The following is a 24,769-nucleotide window of genomic DNA, read 5'->3' as shown; positions in this document are numbered from 1 at the left end:
CAGTGAGGAGTGCACGGTGCTGAGGAGGCCGGGTGGATGGTCCTGCCAGTTACTGCTCATTTAGGGCCAGGGTCAGGGCACTTTCCAGAAAAGCTGTTTCTAGGCTAATGACTTGTCAAGGTATAATTTTTAAAACAATAATAAATGTGTTTTTATTTTCTCATAATTTTTAAAACGTGAACAAAGTATAATTAAAAGAAAATTTAAACATGAATCATTCAAATATAAATGAACTTGTGTCAAAGATTTTATTCAACCCATTAGTTCTTGAGGGAATCAATAATATGGTAAAGAGTGGTTCAAAGAGCATTTGAAAAGTTAGGTCCATCGAGGCAGCTTAATATAGCAATGTTGGGATAAGATTACCAGCTTATATATGAAGTGGTTAATGTCCCACCTTTTGGGACACCATACCTTTGAGACTATTTTCTCCATTAGACAGAAATTATTCGCAACTCTGTTGGACAAAATCTACAAGTTAAATATGCAAGTGCACTAAGTCTGGGACCTTCAAGTAATAGTAAACAATAGTCAAACCAAGTGCCCTAATAAATAATTAATCCTTATTGTGCCAGTGCCCCCATATGACATTGGAAGAACATGTTGGCCACTTTTTGGCCTTATTTAGAAATTGTAAATAATTTTCCTTAAAATGGGTTCCCCCGAACAGAACAAACAGGTGCTGTTTGTTCGCCAGAGGAGCCAGGAGAGGTTGTGGACGACACTGTGCAGCCCGCCTGTGCCGGGGAAGGAAGCACAGGTTTGATGCCCATGGGCGTGGAGCACCATCTTTAAGAAACAGCCTTATCACTTTTTCTTCCATTACAATCTTTTCGTAACTCAATCTCTGTCAAACTCTAAGTTTGGGCTGGCTCTCTGAAAAAGCATAATGAAGTCCATCCACCAGAGCCCATCCACTGTCTCTCCAAATGGATGGCACTCGTGTGAGCACTGTTCTCACAGGGCCTGCATTGAACTGGTGGCTCCTTCACAACCAACTCTCATTCTATACGGCTCTGCATGCTAGGAGAGGATGCTGGCTAATTCTTTACTGCACAGGAATTCCTCTGAGGTGGGAGTGCCCAATGCTGATGCCTTTGGGTAGCACTTTACAAGTTACCCCAGAAATGCCTGTTGACCTTGGAGACTTCAGGCTGGTTGGGCAGTGGAAGAGTATGTGCAGCCCCTGCAGCCCCTGACATTCCCCGGGAACCAGCTAAAGATGAGTGCCTGCAGCTCAGAGAGCAATGTGCTTCTCCCTCTCTCTCAGTGTGTGTGCTTCACCGCCTGTGTGACAAAAGCACAATGGTGGCACAGGAATTTTCAGTATGAGTTCCTTGGAGAAAAACGAAGGAAAGTATGTAATGAGGAAGGTTCGGGAGCAATGCTTTGGGCTGCGAGGGAGGTTGATGGGAAATTATCCAATCCATTCTTTCTGCCCCTGTTACGAGAGGTTCGGGGATTCGATCGGAGACGTAAAAGACACTTTCCACTCCAAACAAATGGACTGAAGGTATACTTTATTATATAGAGGATAGTAAAGGCGATAGTCTGCAAACAGATCCGAATAGGTCAAATATTAAGAGGGAAAAAACATCAGCTCGACTGGAAAGGGAAAACATCCATATCAGCGGAAGAGAAATGACACAAATCAACCGGAAAGAGAAACACCAGGTTGACTGAAAAAGAACACATCAGATCAGTTACTTCACATCAAATCAATTACTTCACATCAAATCAATTACTCACAATATTCACACCCCACTGCCGGGAGAGTCCTGTCAATCAACGCGGCTGGGCAAGGATCACACGTCCTGGGCAAGACGTCCCTTCCATAGGTGGAACTCTCACTAGGTCTCAGTTTCCAGCAGTTTTTATACCATCAATAATTTTTTGAGTAAGCAATTACAGAGTTCGCAGAGCAAGCATTTAGTGTTTCCATGCACAAATGGTTATCAGTGGCGTGCGTGCATTGAGCCCCCTGGCTAATGTCCCAGCCCAGTAATTGTGTACGTGCATTGTTCTCTTTGGTTATCGTCCTAGCCCGGCACAGATGGCCAGTCCATCCCGTGCTACGACGCTCCAAGAGCCTTGAAATGTTACAATTTGCAACTCTCTCCATGGGAGAAAGGCCAGTTCCCGGGAAAAGGCCAGTCCCCACCACACAGAAAGCAGCTTTATATTTCTTTGTGTGCTGGTGGCTGTAGGTCAATGGAGCGGCCAAACATGGCTGTACTCATGTCAAGACAGCCCCTGAGCAGTGTAGACCAAAAACCATCTGCCTTAATGACTGTCTCTTTCTTTGTGAGTCAACCCATGCGACTCACCTATGCCAGGTGGAATCTGCTGGTGCCTGAGAATATGCCAAGGGCCAAGGAGACTTGATCCCTGAACTCCAGGGGTCCAAACTGTAGGTGAAAAGAAAATACAGTCACATAAAGACATTTGCAAATGTGCCTCATGAGATATTTTCACAAGTCCAAACTATAGGTAGCAACTTGAAGAGTGACAAGGAAGAGGTTGTGCACAGAGTTCACCCATGACGACATTGGAAGAAGAAGTGTTGTGAGGACCTTGGCGAAAGAGAACATGGATTGGCAGAGAGAAGAAGTGAGCAGGACACCACATGCAAAAGCATGGGCGTGAATGTGAAGGCTGCACGTGCTGGGCTGGTGAAGATTAGGGGCCAAGAATAAAAAGAGAGAAGCCTGGAAAGCTAGGATGGTCACTGAGTGGGGAGATAGAGGTGACACAAATTCCTGCATGGACTCTGAGGATGAGGAAAACATTTTAGTTTCAAACTCAGGAGGGGAGATGACTCCCCTCCCTCTCAAGCCTGCCTCTGTGCTCACAAGTTTATCTTAAGCCACCCTTACTGCTGTCTTTTGCCATCCTTCCTTGGCAGAAGAGAAGGATTAATCCACCTACCTGTGAGTTGGATATGACTTTCATTCCATCTCCTCTGGTGTCCCAGCTGTGTGTGAGAATGGCCTTTGTGTTGAGGAAGGGACTCTCCCGCTCCTCTGCCCGGGAATTCCCTCAGACCGTGTCATGGTGAGGGCTGGTGTCCACCAAGCAGGATTGTCCTAACGGACCTGATGGAGAGGCTGAAGCGTGGTGGGTTCTCCACCGTCCAAGGACAGGTGAGGGTCCTTCCTGTCTCACTTATAACCCACCAGGAGTCCAGCGCTTACTCTTTTTTTGAGTACAGGACTTTGTACCTTTCCTGAGGCCTTGGACTGGAGGTGCCCATATACAGCTGGTGAGACGGCCATGGGGTCCTGTTCCTGCTGGCTGAGCACCCTGGTGTGCAGGCAGTGCTAGGTGGGGTCTCCCTCCCACATCCCAGCAGGGCTGTGCCTGGGATCACAGAAGTGGACTCTGCCTGCTGCCTTTGCATTCCTGCTGTGACAGTCTCACCTCTCCCCAGGCAGTGTGGAGGACCTCAGGTAAAGGGCAATGAAAAGCAAGGATTAACGTTTCCAAATAGCCCCTTGGTACAGCCGCCATTTTCCTTCTCTAGCCTGAATCACTTCAGATCCTTTGAACTCCCAGATGGCTCTGGGCTGCCCAGGATGTCGCTCCACTTCCCTGTGTGGCATGAAAGGTCCTTTGGAATTGGGTCCTATCTATTTTTGTCTAGCCTTCCCTTCCACTGGTGCGTTTCATAAACTCTCTCAGCAAGCCCGTAGACTTTTCATCTCCACACAGCAACCCCCACCCCCTCAGAATGTCTGTCCCCCTCCCCTCACCCTCCTGTTTCCCTGATCCTGTTCAGTGTCCATTTTAAGTTCAATCTGTCCCTGAGCACTCCTGTGTCTCCCCAGCCCCAAGGACCTGCACCCACCATTTGAGCTCACCACTTAGCCCCCTTTACTGTGTAGGACATCTTTATGCATGCATAAGCCCAGGATATATGCACCAGCCTGCCTGAACATGGAGGGTCACCTTCAAGTCAGTGCCCCATAGCTCACTGTTCTCACCTCCACCTGCTCACCCAGAGCCTGAGCACCTGCCAGGCCCCACCCCAAACATCAGGCATTTCTGAGAGTCTCTGGGGGTGTCCTGCATGTGCTTTAGCTACCCTGTGCCACAGCTCTGATCTGTCCCCTAGGGAGGGTGTCAGTGTGGGGTGCAGCCAGGTGGCTGGCACCTTGGTCCACTGTACTTCTCTCCCACTAATATCAAAGTTGCACCGAGGCCTATGTCAAAATGGGGTGGGTTAGGGTAGTGGTTGCTTCTTCTTTTTTGAGTTCCACTCCATTAGAGTAATCCCAATACAGTGCCCCACTGTATTTCCAAGTTGTGTGTGAACAGCTCTTGTGGGTTTTACTTATGGCAACGCTCCCAGGCTGTCTTCCTTCCTGCTCTTGCCTTGCAGGGGAGAGTATGGCAAGTTAAGAGCTGGGCATCAGCCCTTTCCCAACCCTTAGTTAGCGGATATTCCAGTCCAGTCTCTGTGTCTTTCCCTGTGATGGTTAAGAGAGAAGGGCTAGTCAGGGATGGCCATCCTGCCTCCCTGGATCCCAGAGATCCTGGGCAGCCAGCTGGAGCATTTTCTTCCTGCTCTGAGCCTCTGCAGTTTGCAGTTTCTACAAAGCCCCCAGATACCTTTGCTCTCCTAAAACTTTGGCAGGACACTTTCCATGGAAATTCAATTCATGATTTGCCTCACAGAGACAGGATGTGACAGGGACTTCCTCACTTTGTTCTCTCCATCTCGATTTCTATAGCAAAGGACAGAGCAAGCAGTGCGTGTCTTAAGGTGGAAGGTGGGCGGATAATTCTGTCACAGATGAGCTGGCCCCTCTGTGACAGAGCTGACTCGACTGTCAGCCTGTGTCGAGGGGATCTTAGCATCTGAGACCAAGACCCTTACAACAGTTGTCTCCTTTGCAGGGGAGTTGAGATCACCAGGACTCATCTGCCATTTCAGACCCTTCGCTGCTACCTCTCAGGTATGTGGCTCATTCTCACTGCCTATCTAAATGTCCACCTTGCAGAAATGGAAAGCAGAAAATGACAGTAGGAGGTTTTGGAGAGAGCACAGGATGGGTTGGCACCCTCTTGTCAGCTGAGCCTGGCTGCGGGACAGGGTGTTTCAAGTGTGGCCAAGGGGAGATGCCCATTCAGGCAGTTCCACTGAGGAGGCAGGATTCAGACACATCCCATTTCCACCTCAAGCCATTTCAAGCCTCACTGAGGGTTCCTTCTTTTTTTTTCTTTTTTGTGAGGAAGATCAGCCCTGAGCTAACATCTGATGCCATTCCTCCTCCTTTTGCCGAGGAATATTGGCCCTGAGCTAACATTCGTGCCCGTCTTCCTCCACTTTATATGGGGCGCCACTGCAACATGGCTTGACAGGCCCTGCTTCGGTATGCACGCCCGGGATCCGAATCTGCGAACCCTAGGCCACCGCAGCAGAGTGCACGCACTTAACCGCTAGGCCACCGGGCCGGCCCTGAAGGTTCCTTCTTGGAGTGGTTCATCTTTCTTAGAGGAGACTAGGGGTGGAAATCCTCTTGTGGGCCTATTGAAATCAAACAAAAACAAGCCAGTGGGCATTAACTGACAGTTTTACGGGGGCAAAGCATCGCAGCTGGCGCTGGATGGGGAGAAGGTGCAAGAGTGCAGAAGCCCTGCCCGTTGGAGCTTACAGCTTCGGACGTGGGGAATGGGAGGAGGGCAATGCACACCACTGTTATGCAGCCCAACCTCACCAAGTAGCAAAAGCAAAAAAATAATAATCTTTAAAGAGACACCCAGGGGCCAGCCCCGTGGCGTAACAGTTAAGCACACGTGCTCCACTGTTAGCGGCCCGGGTTTGGATTCCCGGCGCGCCGAGGCACTGCTTGTCAGGCCATGCTGTGGTGGTGTCCCATATAAAGTAGAGGAAGATGGGCACAGATGTTAGCCCAGGGCCAGTCTTCCTCAGCAAAAAAAGAGGAGGATTGGCAGATGTTAGCTCAGGGCTGATCTTCCTCATAAAAAATTAAATAAATAAGTAAAGAGACGTCCAGGAGCCGAAGGGCTGGAAATCAAGAGAACGTCAAGCGTTGTTTAGGAATTGCAGCTGCAGGAGGAGAAAACCGAATGGGGTTGGAGTGGGGCCAGGGAGAAAATGAGGAGGAAGAGGAGAAATGGGCTTCCCCTGGATCTCTTCAGCATTAGTGTGCACAACCCTTATTCCTCCCTCTGTGTCTTCAGGGGGAAACAACCTAGAGGCCCCTAGAAAGCAGGGAGAACATACCCCACCAGCAAAGCTTAGCTCCAGTCTGAGACCCCCTTTCTGGCTGTCCCTCTCCTCACTGGGCCCTCCTTCTTCCCCAAATATCCAGCATGTCCAGTCTCTCACCTTTCCCCACCAGAAATAGACTCTGAAATCCATTTACAGTGTTTCAACTCACAAGGGTACTTGTTTGATAAGGATCAGAGCCTTTAAACCTCAGAGTGAGGTTGGAAGAGGGGTAACTTCAGGCAGCATGTTGGAAGGAGGGCAAGAAGGGCATTCAGCCCCTCTGAAGTCACTTCAGGAAATTGCCAGACTGTCTCCTTCTGATTAAAGGCTTTCAAGGCTGTGTCCTTGTGTGTTGGGAGAAAGGGACCATGGGGCATTTGTCTCCTATCCAAGAAGATGCTGTTGACAGGTCTGAGAGAGATTCCAGTTTTAAGTTGTATTATCAGCAGTGGGGTTTTTAGATTTTTATTCATTTGATGGTTGGTTGGTTGGTTGGTCTTGTGGCTGACACCTGTGGACTCAAGCCACTTCTTCAGAGCATGTGAGATGCCATCAGGATGAGTGTTGCGTCAGGGTCTGTGACCAGGAAGTCCCTAACAGGGTCATGGTTTGGGGGCTGGAGGACTGAGAATGCACCCAGCCCTGACACACGGCACAGCTGCTGAGGACTCTGTGTCCAGCGAAGCGCTGAGCTTGAGAGGAACCCCCACTCCTCCACCTCCTAGCTGTGTGTTCAGGGCAAGTCACTTAGTCTCCCTGGCCTCAGTTTCCTTGTCTGTAATTTGGATCTATTAGTAATAATAATATTAATACTTCTGGTATAGGTAAGCACCTGGTAGATAGTAAGCGCTCAGTTCATGTTAGTTTTTATTGCTGTGGGCATGTGCACACGTATGTGTGTGCCTGAGTTTACAACCTCCTCGCCCTGCACCTTAGTGATGGAAATCACACAAGTGTATCACAACAGAGCACTGCAGTCCCATTAGTAATTCCACGGTCTGGAACACACTGACTGCCCCCCAGGAGGGGGCACCATCCCCCGGCCCAGGGAAGTTGGAGCATGTGCTCCTCCTGTGAGGCACCCCCAACCCCAGCCATGAGGCCTAACGCCCCCTCGCTGCCTTGTGGGAGGACCTGAGTACCACCTAACACAAGTCTTGACTGATTCCTGAGAATCTAGGCGATCCAAATGGATCCATGTGAGCCCTGTTTGTTTTGGAAGGCGTTAGCTGGTGCTGATATAGCCCTGATGGCTGTGCCCTCCTGGGCTCCATGTGAGAGTCCAGAAAAAAGACTGGGACGCAAAAGAGAAGGGGACAGGGAGACGGAGAGAAAATGCAAAGCCGCGTGCACCCCTGCTCTGGAGTCCTTTGTTGCCGGTTTCCAGGCCTGTCACAGACACATTCCTACCATCAACCAAAAGAGCAAGAGGCTGGACTGTTGGGCCAGTGCCTGGACTCCGACCCAAGGCTTCTGTTATGCTGGCTATTGGGTAAACAGTGGTTCCAATAGCTTCCAGCCATCAAAATGGCCAAGCCTCCCCAGAGGAGACTCCTGCCTCCTCCCCTAAAGGGGCTCTTCCTGAAAAACGAATGGAGCCACCCAACTTGTCCCTTTGCCTACAAGAGGGCAGGGCCCCCAGACACTGGCCACTTGCCTCGCAGGCCCTTGCCCCTCCCTCCGGCTGTATTTCCACCAGCCCAGGGCCTTCCAGCTCACAGTCACTCAGGGACCCCACCCCCGCCACTTAACTAACTCTCACACCTCCTCTGACCACTCTTCTCCTGCATGACCCAGCAGCTTTTAAAGTCCTTTGTCCACTCCCTGCTGGTGGTATTGCTGATGGCATCTTGGGGGCTCTGCAGCCACAGGACCTCAGGAACATGCGGCATGTGGCAGGTCTGCAGGAGAAGGAAAATCAAGCAAAGGGGTGGGGGGCAGAAGGAGGGAGAAGGGAGACTGAGGTACTGGAGAGTAGAATGGGGGGGTCTCCGACGGAGTGAAAGGAGAGGGGTGCAGTCTCTGAAAGAAGACAGAGAGCAGATGTCTGGAAGGTGGAGGACGAGGGAGGAGGTGCTGGCTTTTATTATAAAGAGCACCCAGCCAGCCCGAGGGAGGCTTAACAGCCTTCTGAGTGGGCAGTGTTTTCTTCCACTGTTCCAGCAAAGAGACTGAGGTTTAGCCAGTTAAAAAATCTGCCTAATGTGGCACATCTAAACAGAGGAGAAATGTGGAGAGGATTCTGTACCTCCCACAATATGTCAGCCACCCCCAGGCTCTGGCTGTCAGCCTGCCGGACATGACCACAGGGCCCAGGGGGCATCAGGGGTGCGAGTGGACGCCCCGCCTGTGCTGGGGCTGGGTCTCCTGGACCACAGATCGGGGGGAATGGCTAGAGGGACCACCCCATCCCTGTGGCCTCTAAGATGCTGTAGATGGAGTGGCAGTTACCAGCTGACCTTCTAGAGACTCCACCTGAGGTCCCAGGACTGGAGGAAGGTGTCCCAGATGTGGCTGGAGTTGACAGGCAGCTTCCAGGCACGCATACCACTTCCGAAAGATCAGAGCTCTGTGTTGGTTCTTCTGTTTTGTGGACCTGATGTTCCAGGCCAAGGGGACATGGGAGCAAGGTGGGGCAGGGAGAATGAAAATGCATCTGAGAGTCCTTGTAGATTTCCCTTTGTTTGGGGAAAGCCACTGAATCTTAGCTGAGCCCACACACAATGTGTGGCTTTATTCTTGGCTCTAAACAATACAAAGCTCAGAGCTGCCTCCTTTGGGACCCTTTAGCCTTGTCCCTTCACAGCTACGTGAGTCCTGCAAGGCCAGCGACGCCGGTAGCAGTGCTGCCTGGTAAAATCAGAAGGAGTTCCCACATCTGACTGTGGCTTAAAAGAAGCCAGTCACTGGGCCTGGTAAGAATTAAATAAAAAATAATTGAGACATCAACAGACCTCAGGCCTGACGGGCTGAGTGCCAGCTCTCCAGCGTCACTCCACCGTCTCTTTGTCCTTCTCGAGGTGGCCCCACTGCTGAGGAGATGGTGGATTTCCCAGTCTCCCTGGACTCGTCCCAGCGAGCACCTCTGCCCAGCAGCCTCTTCTTCCTCACCAACCTCCTCCTTCTCCTCCAGCCTGGGGAGCTGAACTCAGGTAGGTGTCTGATCTGCAGCCCAGCCAGCCAGGACGAGAGCACATCTGCTTCTGCCCAGCCCTCCTGCCAGCTGCTCCCAGGCTAAGATCTTGTAGCCTTGTACCACACCACACCAGTGGCTAAAATACAAGATCTCCATTCCAGTTGTTAAAGAGCCACTGGCCCTGAGCACCATCCAGCCCCAGAGTATTCCTCTACCATCTCTCCAGCCACCTGGCACCCCTTACACACTGTCCACGACCCTACAGCTCACAGGCATGGCAGGGGTGTAGCAAGAGGGTACAAAGAAACTCTTGCTGGTCTGTGCTTGGGCTGAACCAGTTGGTAAATATTTTTAACTCCACTCCTGCATATAAGCCATAGCTTTCAAAGGGCAGGAAGGACGTCGGGACTACCATCTCTCATGAAAGAAGCAGCCAACACAGAGTATCAACTAATTATGCAAATGCAATTCCCTAATTCCCTGAGCTGGGAACCAGGGATACCAAGGTGACTGGGCACAGCCCAGCTCCTCAAGCAGCTTGTGGTCAAGAGAGGGAGACGGACGTGATATCAACAGCTGGCTGTCCAGCTGTGTGACCAGGGCTGCAAGAGAAACTTATCCAAGGATCTGGGAGCACAGCTAAGAGAGCAATTTGTTTTTTCCAGAAAGCCAAGAAGAGTCATGGAGAGGAGGCAGTGTTTGAGCAGAGCCTTCCAGGAAGCACATTTCCAGCAAGATGACAGATGGGGGGGAAACTGAGGCAGGGTGTGCCCAAGGAGAGGGCCGGGCATCAGGTGTGGGGGACAGACAGCTGGAGAGAAGCCAGAGAGGGAAGCTGGTAGGAAGGGTGATGGGCTATGCCCAGTGGGCAGCAAGGGGTCCCAAATGGCGTGAACACAGAAATGCACCTCCACGATCTGTGGGATCCATGAAGGGAGAACTTGGGGATGGGGTTTTAGCTGAACTTCAAAGGAAGGAGATGAAGTGCACAGAAGCCAGAGAAAAGAGCGAGGGCATGCCGGGTGGCAGGGAACAGCACGTGCAAAGGAGCTGCTGCGGGAATGGCAACACTCATGGAAACTGCAGAAAACAGACTAGCCTGGGGGAGTAGAGGGGCCACATGGAGACACCATCGAAGACGACGACCAAATGAAAGATCCTCATAAACAGAACTCCCCAAGGCAGGATTTAGCCTTTAGATAGGAAAACCCGTGAGGCAGGGAGCCCACAGATTATTTCTGATACCCTTTGTTATCACAGAAGCTGTACTTATGCATTATACAAAAATTAGGAAATCAGACAAAGGAAAAATAAGAAAACATCTATTCCCATCATGCAGAAGTTACCACCATCAACAATTTGGTATATCTCCTTTCAGATCTTTTTCTCTGCACATTTATGCAAATATGTATTTTTTTAATCAAATAAGAGAATAGTAACATTTTTTTGACATTTGGTTTTTTTGGGTCAAAGATTCCATTTCATCGAATGCCCTGGCCACTTTTATATAATTGTCCCCAAAGTAGCATTTGCAGCTGGTTGGGTCAAACCAATAACCAGTCCAATACCACACATTGTATCTGTTTGTAAAGTGCCTTGTGTATTTCTTAATCTGGCACATTCACATTTTCCATGACAATTACTTGTTCAAGAAACCGAACCAGTCGTCCTGTAGTGTGTCTCATCTTCCTCATTTGAAGGGTTTGCTGTCAATTCCTGAGCTGCAAAGGGGCGTGATAAAAACATGTTTGAGGAGGGCTGATTTTGTCCGTTGTTCTGGCTTCTCGTCCTAGAGGCCCTCGACGAGGAGGTCAAGGTGGTAGGCCCCGAGGAATCCATCCTGGCGCTTGTCGGGGAGGAGGTGGAGTTCTCGTGCCACCTGTCGCCGTACCTGGACGCCCAGCACATGGAGATCCGCTGGTTCCGGAGCGGCCCCTCCGACGTGGTGCACCTGTACCAGGACGGGCAGGAGCACCACGGTCGGCAGATGGCGCAGTTCCAGAACAGGACCCAACTCGTCACGGACGAGATCGCCGAGGGCAGCGTGATCCTGCAGTTCCGCGGCGTCGTCCCCGCAGACCAGGGCCCATATGGGTGCCGGTTCTTCTCCAGCGACTTCTCTGGGGTAGCGGTCTGGGAGCGGAGGTAGCAGGTGCGTGACCCGGGCAAGCCCCAGCAGGGAAGAGGGAGGAGGGGTCCATTTGGATAGAACTGCTTTGCTCAGGAGTAGAGAGTCACAGTGAAAAGGAAAAATATCTCTAATTAAAAAAAAAAAAAAGATTAAAAAGAAAGATTCATTAGAAAACGAACAAAAGAATTGTTCATAAAAAGATACACAAATGGCCCTTAAACACATGAAAAGATGATCACTTTTACTCATAATGAAGGAAAGGCAAATCAAAGGTGAGATGCAGTTATTTTACTTATCAGATTGGCAAAAATTCAACAGCTGGACCACACATTTTGGTGGAGCTGTTGGGAAGCAGGCCCTCTGCTCTGAAGACATGGACAGAGTTCAAAGTTCAGACGCTCTGGTGCCGGGGAGTTTGGCAATAGCTAACAGGACTGTCTGTGCATCCACCCTCTGGACAGCAGTCCCACCTCTAGGAGTTTCCGCTGAACATACACCTCCCACACCTCCAATGTGAAAGAGGAGGATGTATAAGTTTCACTTTGTAGCCTTATTTGTAATTATTAAACAGTGGAAATGACTGAAATGTCCAGGCACAGGCGCTGAGTATGGTCCATCACACAACGGAGTGAGTCATGCTGTGCAGCTGGAAAAATGAGGAGGGGCTCCATGAACCAGTGTGGAGTGATTTCTAAGATGTTAAGACAAAAAAGCAAATTGCAAAAGAGGTTCTCTAGCATGTACACTTTTGTGTAAGGATGATGGAGAAACATTGCACAAAAGAAACACAGGAAGGATAAACTAAAAACGAACGAAACTGCTGCCTTAAGAAGGGGGGTGCATTGGGATGAAAAGATGGAAAACGGTCTGGGGCTGTCTTGATATACATTTTTTACAGTGGTGATGTTTAAACCATATTAATGGTTTAAACCATATTAATGTTTTGCAAATTCAAAATAGAAGGCTAACTCCACAAGGATGGGGAGATAAAGGAATGCATATGACACAAGCCCTTGAGCTCTGGTGGGATCCAAGAGACAGAAAACAAGCTATTGAAATTTGGGGTGAGGCTATTCTTCATTCTAAGGGACTGTCCCATGCATAATATGACTAAATGCCAGTAGTCCTTCCCTGCCAAATGGCCCCCCTCATATTTCCAAATGCCCCTCAAGGGTAGTACTGTCCCCATATCCCACACAGCACAACTGATTTAGACTGTTATTATAGTCCACGGGTGGGGGCTGTGAGCCCACATGTGTGTTAAGAGCAGTCACAGTTTGTCATGCCTTACGGTGACTGCAAATGCTGAGTAGTGGCATGAACTTCACATACAAGTTCTGGGAAGGAGCCTGATCTTTCCCACTCCTCCTGCCTTTCCCAGGGCTGGGCTCAGACCCTCATATCTCCCTTGAGGGCTTCAAGGAGGGAGGCATTCAGCTGAGGTGCAGCTCCAGTGGCTGGTACCCCAAGCCCAAGGCTCAATGGAGAGACCATCAGGGACAGTGCCTGCCTCCAGAGACGGAAGCCATCATCCAGGACGCCCAGGGCATGTTCAGTCTGGAAACATATGTGGTCGTCCGAGAGGGGGCCCATAGCAACGTGTCCTGCTCCATCCAGAACCCCCTCCTGATCCAGAAGAAAGAGTTCGTGGTCCAGATAGCAGGTCAGTGGATGCTGGCTCACCCTATCCTCGCAGTTGTGTCCTCCATGTCCATTGTCCCAAAGGCCATCTTTAAGGACACAGTGGTACTAGGTCCTGGCCGTGTTGGGGGTGGGCTGACCTTGACACCTAAAAAGTCAGCAATTTGGATATCAGGAACCTACTAAGAGTGCAATTGATAACCCAAAGAGTTAATGGGCGAGGCCCCAGAAAGCCAACATTTATGTACCAAAGGCCGTGCCATAAGACCCTGAAATAACTCTCCTCATGAGGGGTCATCATGAGAGCCCGTGTGTTCCTAATGTCATCCCTCAAACAATATTTATTGAGTACCCAAAACCACAGTGTACGCAGAACCCTTGCCCTCAAGCTGACCTATTCCAGTGGCGGAAACAAGCAAAAGAGTGGATTACATCATAGCTTAGAGGGTGTTTGGTGTATAGAGAACAATGGAGCAGGGAGCGCTGGAAGGCGTGGTGGGGTGTGTATGTGGATTGACGGGTCAGGAAAGAAATTGCTTGGGCAGTAAGTTCAAGGTGAGGCCATTATCTAGGATCAAAGTGTTATTATGAGACACGCACTGAAGGGTCTAATGTTCATGGCTCCAATTATTTTAAATCTTGAGGATAAACCTAACCTATGAGCCATTTTTCACATTGGTCCAAATCAATAGTTACATTATCATAAGAAAGAAACCTCACCCTTATAAGCGATAACTTGACCTCAGGGAAGAGGACTTGACAACACCATGTGTTACACATAGTTCATCTGAAATTCACCTAGTAATTGGAGTGGCCATCTGTGTTAGCTAATTGTTTTTATCCAAAGGAAAGATAAAACACCTTACATCTCTATGACAAGCACAGTAGTTACAACTTGGAACCTGGCTAGGAAGTAAAACTTATGGCATGGAGCTAGGGACACTTTCTCCTGGGATGTTTACATTTCAAACAAATGGCTCTGAGCTCCTTAAAAAAAAAAAAAAAAAAAAAAAAATTCTAGCTTGTGCTGGCCAGAGGCTAATTCAGCTTTCAAAAGGATTTACGTACAATCTCAAAGGGGTAGAGAAAGGATTTACAAGTTTTTTTAAAGGAAATACTCTAAGAAAAGGGAAAGGGGGAGTATCTTTCCCTTTTTGCACCAGAGAAAATTCGTTTTTTTCCTTCTTAGATTTGTTTATCCTTTAGAAAGGGTGTGAGTCACACAGATATCTGCAAGGAGGTCATTCAGCTAGAGGGAATAGCAAGTGCAAAGGTCCTGGGATGGGAATGTGGGTGGCTATTGGAGGAGCAGGGAGGAGGCAGGAGAGGCTGGACAGAGGGACAATGTTGAGATTTCAGGTCAGGGTGGCATCTGACTCTGAGCCCTAGCTCTTAACTCTTAGATCAGTGCTTTGCAAACCATTTGTGGTGAAAGACCAATCCATTGTGGCCCAATACTTCTGTACAAGACAATAAAAATGCATTGCTAGAAAAATAAAATTAAAAACAAAAGAATATGTTGTGCTAAGTGAAATAAGACACAAAAGGACAAATACTGTATAATTCCACTTATATGTGGCACCTAGAACAGTCAATTCATAGAGACAGAAAGAAGAGAAGTTACCAGGGGCTGGGGGAGGAAGGAATGGGGAGTTACAGTCTAATGGGGACAGAGTTTCAGTTTCGGAAAATGAAAAAAGTTCTGATGGTGATGGATGCATAATGTGAATGTACTTAATGCCACTGAACTGTAAGCTTAAAAATGGTTAAGATGGTAGTTTTTATGTTATGTATATTTTACCACAATAAAAAAGGAAAATATATTTTTTAAAAAGACCACTGAGATAAAAGCACCAATTTTTTATAATTGTCTTCAATAGACACAAAATTATTATCTTAAAATGCCACAAGAATTTCTAAAGGGTTACTCTCCATTTTTGCACCTATCTCTTTACTGTGTAGCCACTGTGGATCTGCCCTGAGCCACATCCTGCCTCTGGGCAGATCCTCCCCAGGGAGCCTGGAGAGGACAGAGGGGCTTTGCTATCAGTTCTTCCAACGGTGTGAAGAAAAGTAGAAGCCAAGTATTTGCAAGGAGCAGGCGGATGACTTGTGGATTCCATGGTGAGGGTAGAGAGCAATAATTCACTGGGCTCCAGATATCAACAACACGCCTCGGATTCTCCTGATCTTCAGATGCAGGGCGAGAGTAGAAGAAGCGGAGGAGGCCAGGGCGCTGGTCACAGGGGCGTCAAGCCGGGGGAGTGGGCGGCCGCTCAGCCCCTGTCCTTGCACGTCCTGCAGTTGGCAGCACTTCCCCCTTTTCGCCGAGCAGCTTCAAGTTCCCGCTCTTCCTCGGGATCCACCCCTGGAGAGCAGGTCCCAGTCCCACTTAACAGATGGCTTCGGTGGGGCCAAGGGGGTTGAATGCGCCAACAGGCCCCTCGGAAGGTTTTCCGGCACGCAGGGGCCGGAACAGTGTCGTCATTTAGTGTCTTCGTGGCGCCTAAATCGGGACAACTCCCTGTGGGGTGTTTTCCAGACGTATTTTCACCCGGAACCTCCCCCTGGAAGAGAGCTTTCCTGGGGACTCTGGCGGCGCTGCCGCTCCTCCCGGCTCTGCCCAGGGCGCTGGCGCTGCACCTCTCTCGCAAGCAGCGGAGGGCCCGAGCTACCAGGCGGCCCTGCCGGGAGGGGCGGTGGGGGCGCCGTCCCCCCGCGGGCGGGGCTGAGGCGGGAGGGGACAGGCGGGAGCGCGCACTCACGTCCTCTCCCCTTTCTTCCTCCTGGCAGAAAAGCTGAAGGAGCAGGCGGAGAAGGACAAAAGTAACCAAGGGAGAGGCGCGCTCTTCGCTCCCAGCCCTGACAGCAGAAGGGAGGGCGGTGGGTCCAGAAGGCCGGTACTGCAGACCCTCGGGCAGGGCAGATAGGGGGCGGCCGAGGGGTGCTCTTCCGCTTCCTCAGCCTCTGGGCCCGCCCCTCCCTCGCGTCCACCCCAGCCTGCTCCCCAGAACGCCGGGGCCCGAGGCTGTGCACTTTGGGGAAACGAGGCTTCGGTGTTCATCGTCGAGATTTCCCTCTTTTCTTCATTTCTTCTCCAGGGAAACTCACAGCGGAACTGGGTAAGCTCTGGGTGCCGCGCACACGGTGCTGGCCTGCGGGCTAGTGGGGTAACCCTGCTTGCGCACAGTGGAAGAAAGAGTTCAATGAGTTTAGGCTCCCTTTGAAGAGCGATGGATGGCAACGACCCATCCCTCTGTGCCTCCCACCTCTCCACTCCCAGCCTGGAGCGCAGCTGCCAAGGATGTCTGGCCTGAGACCCTGTGGACAGACCCTGCCAGCCCCTCCCCTGCAAATTATACGCTTCAGTTACAATTGCACGTCTACTCCCTCCTGTTCATCATCCTGGAATGTCCTTCTCTCTTGAATACAAGTGCCACTGGCAAGGAACGCCTTTAATTTGCACCAAAGTGGAGTGAATTATCAGATTCATTTTTCTACCTACAGGGACTTAGCACCTTGAAACCATGGTGCGTGTGTGTGTGTGTGTGTGTGTGTGTACAGAGGAGGGGAGAGTGAATCCAAAGGAAGGGGAATGGAGAAGGCCGCTATGGGTAGGGGGAAGACCTAAAGAACCACCTTGCCGGCTCCAGTAAAACTCCAGACAAAATTGTGAGGTTGGAGAAGTTTGTCTTGCAGCCTACCCAGTCCTGAAGGGGAAAAAGGAAACCCAAAAAAACCAACTATAATAAGTCATTAACACTGTAGTTGGAATTAGTATATAGTGTTGCCTTTCCCAGGAGCATTTAGTTTTAAAAGAGGACCTGGGGGGCCGGCCGGTGGTGTAGTGGTTAAGTTTGGCCTGCTTTGCTTTGGTGGCCTAGGTTGGCAGGGTTCGAGGGTTCAGTTCCCAGTGTGGACCTACACCACTGGTCAGCCATGCTGTGGCAGCAACCCACATACAAAAAAGAGGAAGACTGGCACAGATGTTAGCTCAGGGCCAACCTTCCTCAGGGAAAAAAAAAAAAAAAAAAGAGGACCTAGCATGAAAAAATCAAAGGAATGCGTTTCTAATGGCAAAATATCAGTCTTGGTATCTGGCCAGGGGAAATAATTGTGTGTGATGTCCTCCCAGTCCTTTAAATAATGTACCGAGGAAGCCACGCTGAGGCTCATGCAGGACCTCCTCCCCAGGAAAGCATGTGATTTCAGGGCAAAAGAGCAGTAGCCCCTTCAGCCATGAGCCCTGGGAAGAGGCTCCTGAGTACCAAGAGTGTTTTCCCTTCTGGGCCCTGTGCAGATTTCTGCTTTAGAGCAAAGAATAGGATGAGGCGTAAGAATCCTGCAGATGGGCTTCTTTTTTTAGGGTGATGCAGAGACAAGGATGGGGTTGGGGTGAGTAGTGGTTCCCAGTGGCCTTACTGCCTTGGGAAGGTGTCTCCATTCATCCCCAGGCTGATGTTTTCCCTGCGTTTTGCTTACAGGGAAGCTTCTGACAGAACTTGGTAAGCGACCGTTCTTAGAACTATTTCTTCTTCAGCATCTGGGTATCCATGTGTGTTCTTCTCATCTCCCAACTAGGTATGATGCCCAGGCTGGAAACCTGTTGGCTGTATGGGTGGCAGGAGAAAGGGGAGAGGGGCAGGGGTGGGTGCAAAATGCATCATGTGAGCAGGGAAGCTGCAGGGACCTGGTGTTCTAATTCCATTTTCCCTTGGCTGCTTCAGACTGGAGAAGAGCTGAAGGCCAGGCCGGTGAGTGAAGCTCATGTCCCTCCCACTGTCCACTTTACATCTCAGCATCCCAGTCATTGCTATGATTAACCAAACATGCTTCATTCTGGTTTATTCCACAGCCACATGGCATATATTAATCTATGTCACTTGGTAGAGGTTATATCTGAGTTTTACTTCTGCATTTACTCTTATATTGTCCTGAGGTGTAAGCATACTGTAAATCGTTGGTGCCAATCCTGGTTGCACATCAGAGTCATCTAGATTCCTGGTGCCCACTCTCAAAGACTCTGACTCATGGGTCTGGAGTGGGCATGTTACCCTGTATGTAACTATTTCTCCCTGTACCTTCCTCCTTTCCCCCCATACAGCATACAGACTAATGTGTATCTTTATTTTGTATATACAGTCATGCACCACATAATGACGTTTCGGTCAACGATGGACCGCCTATAGGATGGTGGTCCCTTAAGATTAGTACCAGACAGCCTAGGTGTGTAGTAGGCTGTACCATCTAGGTTTGTGTACACGCTATGATGTTCACACAATGATGAAATCGTCTAATGACACATTTCTCAGAACGTATCCCCATGGTTAAGTGATGCATGACTGTATTCTTGCAAAACGTGAATTGCTGTTTTGTGCACATACATTTTAGTTTCAGTAAATAACATTTATAGTCTCATGCTGTTCCTTGCTTTTCTCACTCATCACTGTGTTTTACCTTCCTCCACATGTACATCTGATCTGTTTCTCCTTCCTGCTGCAGAGCACCCGTTTTAGCCAGCCACTCTCCTGGAGACTCAAGCCTGCCTCTCACTCCACACCACCACAAACAACGCTGAATGAGTAGCCTCAACTGTGTAGTCTTCTGGCTGCGTGTGGAGATTTCTCTGGGATGTATGCCCAGGAGGGGAGTTGGTGGCCCATGGGGGATGTGTCACAAGTGGGGTAGAGGGACCCTCTGAAGGCAGCACCATTATCCTGCCATTGGCAGTGCCTTGAGGCTCCACATGCCCACATGCCACATGAGCCTGCTTTCTAAGTTAGCCAGTCAGTGAGGATGAGTGATTTCTCGTTGTGCTTTTAGTCTACACTCCTCTGAACGCTAAGAAGTCTGGACCTCTCTTTATATGCTAGTTTTGGGGCTTCGTCTTCTAAAAATTGCCAGTTTGTGGCCTTTGCCCTTTTTTCCTATGGGATGCTGTCTCTTTCTTATTGATTCACATGAGTTCTTATATATATATATATATATATATATATATATATATATATATATATATATATGATATTAATCCCTCATTGATATTAAACATTGTGAATTCCTTCTTCTATTCTGTCATCTGCTATTTGCTTTGTCCGTGTTGCCCCTTATTGAAAAGAAATCATTAATTTCGATAAAATCTAATTCATCAAATTTGTACCCTGTGTTTTTGATGTTTTGTTGAAGAGGACCTTCCTCACTCTTAGGTCACAAAGATATTCTCTTACACTTTCTTTTATTCACTTTATGTGTGTTATGTGTAGGTCTTTAATCCATCTGAAATTCACCATTTTATTTGGTGTTAGGTGAGACTCCAGTGATTTTTCTCCATATGGTGAGTCAGTTTTCCCAAAGTCAGCTGCTCTGCCATCTGTGATCCCCCCACTGATGTGGGGTCACCTTCAGTGCATACTCGGTTCCCATGTCGAGAAGAGTCTGTCCATTGGCCACCTAGCACTGCACTGTTTGTACTGCTGTGGCTTTTATAGTACCTGCAAGTACAAGTTCTCCTCCATTTCCGCTTTCTTTTTAAGGTTAATGGACCTCCTTAAAATAGAACTTTTAGGATAAATTTATGAAGTTCCAAAAAAAAATCTAAATGTAGTTTTACATGGAATTGCTTTGAATTTATAGATAAAGTTAGGGAGAATCAGCATCTTTATAGAATTGAGTTATTCTATGCAAGGGCTATATGTTTTTAAAGTCTACTGGTTATTCTGATGCAAAAGCAGGGTCGGAAGGCCTTGCTGTAAATTTATGGAGCTCTGAAAACATCTTCTATTGCTTTTGCTACATGTTGCTTAACAACAGGGATACATTCTGAGAAATGCCTCATTAGGTGATTTTGTCATTGTGTGAACATTGTAGAGTATATTTACACAAACCTAGATGGTATAGCCTACTACACACCTAAGCCATATGGTACTAATCTTTTGGGACCACCGTCATATATGCGGTTTCTCATTGACCAAAACATTGTGTGGTGCATGACTATATTTTACAACTTGGTGATCTCTCTATTGTAACACAGAACAAGATTTATTTATTTTTCCCCCAAAGCCCCAGTAGATAGTTGTATGTCATAGCTGCACATCCTTCTAGTTGCTGTATGTGGGACGCGGTCTCAGCATGACCGGAGAAGCGGTGCATCGGTGCGCGCCCGGGATCCAAACCCCGGCCGCCAGCAGTGGAGCGCGCACACTTAACTGCTAAGCCCTGGGGCCGGCCCCAACACAGAACAAGATAAAATGAAACAGAAATCCACTTAGAAAGGCTCACGTTAGGAAGGAGGCAAGACAAGATATCTAAAGGACATCTTAAGACTGGAGCCATGCTCAGCTGAGTCTCCTGGGGACTGAACTGGTCAGAGCTGAGGCTTCATTTCTGTCCTTCAGGGCATCCCAGCGCATGTATTGGTTCTCTTTGCCCACATGCTGTGTTCTCCTGCTTTGCCCAGCACAACTTCAGCCTGTGTGCAGCCTTGGTATAACCCAGCACTGAAATGCGCCGCCTACCCAATCCCAAATACCCGGGAAAATTCCATGGTGGGCCCAGACCCGCCTGGATCCAAAGCAACTGTCATGGTGAGAATGGGGTTATTCAGTTTGCAGGCACCCCTCATGCATTTTTAGCCTCCTCGAGGTTCCAGAGTTCCTGACTCAGATCTCTGACCTGCTTTTTCTTCTCTGTTTGGTTTCAGAGTGGAGAGCAGCCCAACAATCTGCAGGTAACTGAAGCCAAGGAACTGTGACTTAGACAGAAGGGAGGTGGAAAGATCTGAGATTAGAGGGCTTGTCCAGAGCCGAGTATGGGGCCTGCACACACAGACACACAACATGGCACATATTTCTGCGTGTGCACACATTTACACATACACGCATTGCACGCGTGCATGTGATTGCACTCACAGGCTCCCACAGGCACGCATATTGCTTTCTGGGATTTAGTACACTAGGTTTGTTTCCATCTGGTCGGAAGGCTGCTACCAGGGCCTGTTTGCAGGAAAGAATACAGAGTTTGTGAAGAACCTCTCATCTGACTGAAGGATCCCTGGGGTTCCCATCCATCAGATGGGTGTGTTTTGGGGGATGGGGTGTTGGACTACCTGGCACTGGACTAGATAACCTCAGCAGTCTCTTTCAGTTTTAAAATCCTAATATTTCCATAAAACCGAGGCCCAGAGCTCACGTGGTGATCTCCAGGTCACACAGGGTGGTGGCACCAGCCAGGACTAGAACCAGCCCTGAGCTCCTCCTTGACCAGAACTTGGGAAAGTGAGCCCGCCTCTATCCCCACGAATCTACCTTGTTTGCTATCTCTGCTCTCCATGGCACCTAGTATGGAATTGAAGAACGTTCCTGTCTGGGCAGGAAATAGGATTCCTCTTAACACTTTTAAATGCTGGGCAGTGACTTGCAGGCCAGTTCAGCCCCAGGGGGTGTTTGGGGTAGGGGTGCATGTGAGGATTCCACGGATTGCTCTACCAGGAGAATCAGAGGTTTGCTTGTCAGGGGAGGGGACAGGTGGGGCCCAGAACCGTCCTCTGTGGGCACTAACCCCACGCCTCTGCGCAGTGGACGTGACCCTGGATCCGGCCTCGGCGCATCCCAGCCTGGAGGTCTCTGAGGATGGCAAGAGCGTGTCCTCCCAGGCGGCGGCCCCCGGCCTGGCCGCTGAGCCGGGCGGTCTGCAGCGGTTCTCGGAGCAGACGTGCGTGCTAAGCCGTGAGCGCTTCTCTGCCGGCCGCCGCTACTGGGAGGTGCACGTGGGCCGGCGCAGCCGCTGGTTCCTGGGCGCGTGTCTGGCCGCGGGGCCGCGCGGGGCCGGCGCGCCTGAGTCCGGCCGGCGGCTACTGGTGATGGGGCTGTGGAACCGCTGCGATTACTTTGTCCTGGACCCGCACCACGTGGCGCTCAGCCTGCGCGTGCCGCCCCGGCGCGCGGGTGTCTTCCTGGACTGCGAGGCGGGGCGGCTCTCCTTCTTCAATGTGTCCGACAGCTCCCACATCTCACCTTCACAGACAGCTTCTCGGGCTCGCTCTGCGCGTATTTCAGGCCCAGAGGCCACGATGGCGGTGAACACGCGGATCCCCTCACCATCTGCCCGTTGCCGGTTAGAGGGATACGCGTCCCCGAAGAGGACGACAGTGGCACGTGGTTACAGCCCTATGAGCCCTCAGACCCCGCCCTGGGGCTGTGGTGAAGCGCTCTCGCGGCCGCAGGGCTGGGTCCTGGGCAGCTTCCTGGACGCCCGGCCAGCGCTTGGCTCTCCCGCTTTGTCTAGAGTGACCTAGTGCACCACCCGAGTGTCCCGCCAAAATGACAGCAAAAGCTAAAGACTTCAGCGCAGCAGGGGGCCAGAGGCGCCTGTGCGCATGTCGACGTGTGTGTGTGTGTGTGTGTGTGTGAGACCTTCTTTAAGAAAAAGAGGCAGTTCCAAGGCTTGTTTGTGTGTATGGCAGGAATGAACAATAGAGTAAAAATAGATTGATGTTGCCAGGAGCCGGGGTGTTCCTGTGGAAGATGGAGAAGGAAACTGGAATGGGGGGAAAAGGGAGAAACCTGATTGGATTGGATTAGAGGTGTCAGTTAATTTGTATATTTTTTGTATATATTTTCTAGCTCTACAAACATCTAGAAGCAATGTCACTTCTTAAGCAGTGAGTTCATCTAGGGCTCAGATCCTAGTCTTAAATGTCAGTCCCCACTAAAATGAACTTGGAGAAAGCTGATCCCGGGGCTGGGGCAGAGAAAGCACGGTGTGCATCTGGAGCATCTTGTGCCAGAAAGCACAGATGTGCTCATAACTGACGGGGTCTAGCAAGAGGACAGAGAGGCTGGGCTGAAGAGGCTCCAACTCATCAATTGTGGGGCAATCTGAACATTAAAGTAAAGAATGACAAGAATTGCTCAACAAGCAAATAAGAAAATTCACCAAGTGTGCTGAGAGTCAAGTTTCTCTGTCAGAGAAAGGAAATTACAAAAAATACAGACGGGAAAGGAGAGAATGAAAGAATAACTCTGTGACCTTGTGGTTTTTACTTTATATAGATAGATGGAACACACACGTGATAGATAGCTAGATGATTGATAGGTAGGTAGATAGATGGTGCATGATAGATAAATAAATAGATAGGGAGTTGGATATGTGTGCATACAGATGATTCCTAGCTCTAGCTGCTTTGAGAGCTTAGAAACAATACCCCTGTACCAGTGAGCACTCCTAGCACCCAGAACTTGGTTTTTAGTATTATTTTCCACTGAAAGGAACCAAGCCTCCTTACAGAAATGAAGAACTCCAGGGCTGGGTCAGAGAAAAGATGGGTGTGATATTCTCATTTATAATAAGAAATATATATTTAATCTTCAACCTAAGTTCTGGAACAGAGCCCCCAAAACCCTTGGAATTTCCTATGTGATAAGGGTGTCTTTTCATATTCATAACAAGCCCCTTTCAACCACACCCGAGTTTAAATTATGCCATAACTTCTGAAAAGTCCCTAAGGATGGGGCTGGTTGCCAGGGGAAGCAACTATGTGATTAGAGGGTTGTAATTTAGCCCCACTCCCCTCCCCTGGAGGGGTGAGGGGCTGGAGATGGAGTTCAATCTCTGATAGCCAATGATTTAATCAATCATGCCTATATAATAAGGCCTCCGTAAAACCCAAAAGGAGTGGGTTAGAGGAGCTTCCAGGTTGGTGACCACTTGGAGATGCAGGGAGAGTGGCATTTGGAGAGAGTAGGGAAGCTCTGCACCCCATTCCACATGCCTAGCCCTATGCATCTCTTCCATCTGGCTGTTCCTGAGTTATATCCTTTTATAATAAACCAGTACTCTAGTAAGTAAACTGTTTTTATGAGTTCTGTGAGCTGCTCTAGCAAATTAATTGAACCCAAGGAGTGGATTGTGGAAACCTCTGATTTATCGTGCATTGGTCAAAAGCACAGGTAACAACCTGGACTTGCAGTTGGTGTGTGAAGTGGGGGCAATCTTGTAGGACTGAGCCCTTCACCTGTCGGATCTGACACTATCTCTAGGTAGATGGTGTCAGAATTGAGTTAATAGCTTGGTGGTGTTGAAAAGAACATACCGGAATGAGTCTCCAACATCCTCTACCAGAAAGTAAGGAAATGTTCAAGGAATGATGGGGAGATGCCAATTGTACAGAAAAGTCAGCTTTAAAGGACTCCCACTGGCCAAATTTGAACATCAAATAATTAATGGTGGTTACAGATTAAGGAAAATAGGAATCCAAGAGTATCTATATCTACACTGATATACATACATAAATGAATGAATAAATGAAGGAGAAGAGAAAGCTCTACCCTACAATAGAGGTCTGAAATATTTCCCCACAAAATACTAATTACTTACTTATTAATTTAGAAGTACAAAACACTTATCAATCAACTTTATAGTGGAGGAGTCTGGCAGACACCATATTAACCAAGTGACGAAAGTTAACGTTACCAGATATGACATAAATTTATACTATGTGCCTCCTGATACAATGCGGTGAAAAAAACACAGCAGCATCACTTTTGAGGTATTCCTGCCCCCAACATTCATAAATCATGAGGAAACATCAGACAAACTGACTGATACTCTTCAAAAATGTCAAGGTCAT

At 49.1% G+C, this 24,769-nt stretch overlaps 1 pseudogene; it reads left to right on the top strand.

Annotated features, from left to right (window-relative positions):
* The window catches only part of LOC131401790 (butyrophilin-like protein 9), a 50,003-nt pseudogene extending 26,871 nt beyond the window's left edge, over window positions 1-23,132 (top strand).
* Window positions 23,133-24,769: the final 1,637 nt, after the last annotated feature.

This window comes from Diceros bicornis (assembly GCF_020826845.1).
Source record: "Diceros bicornis minor isolate mBicDic1 chromosome 16 unlocalized genomic scaffold, mDicBic1.mat.cur SUPER_16_unloc_1, whole genome shotgun sequence".
Lineage (NCBI taxonomy): Eukaryota > Metazoa > Chordata > Mammalia > Perissodactyla > Rhinocerotidae > Diceros > Diceros bicornis.
This window is presented reverse-complemented; position numbering and strand designations above follow the sequence as displayed.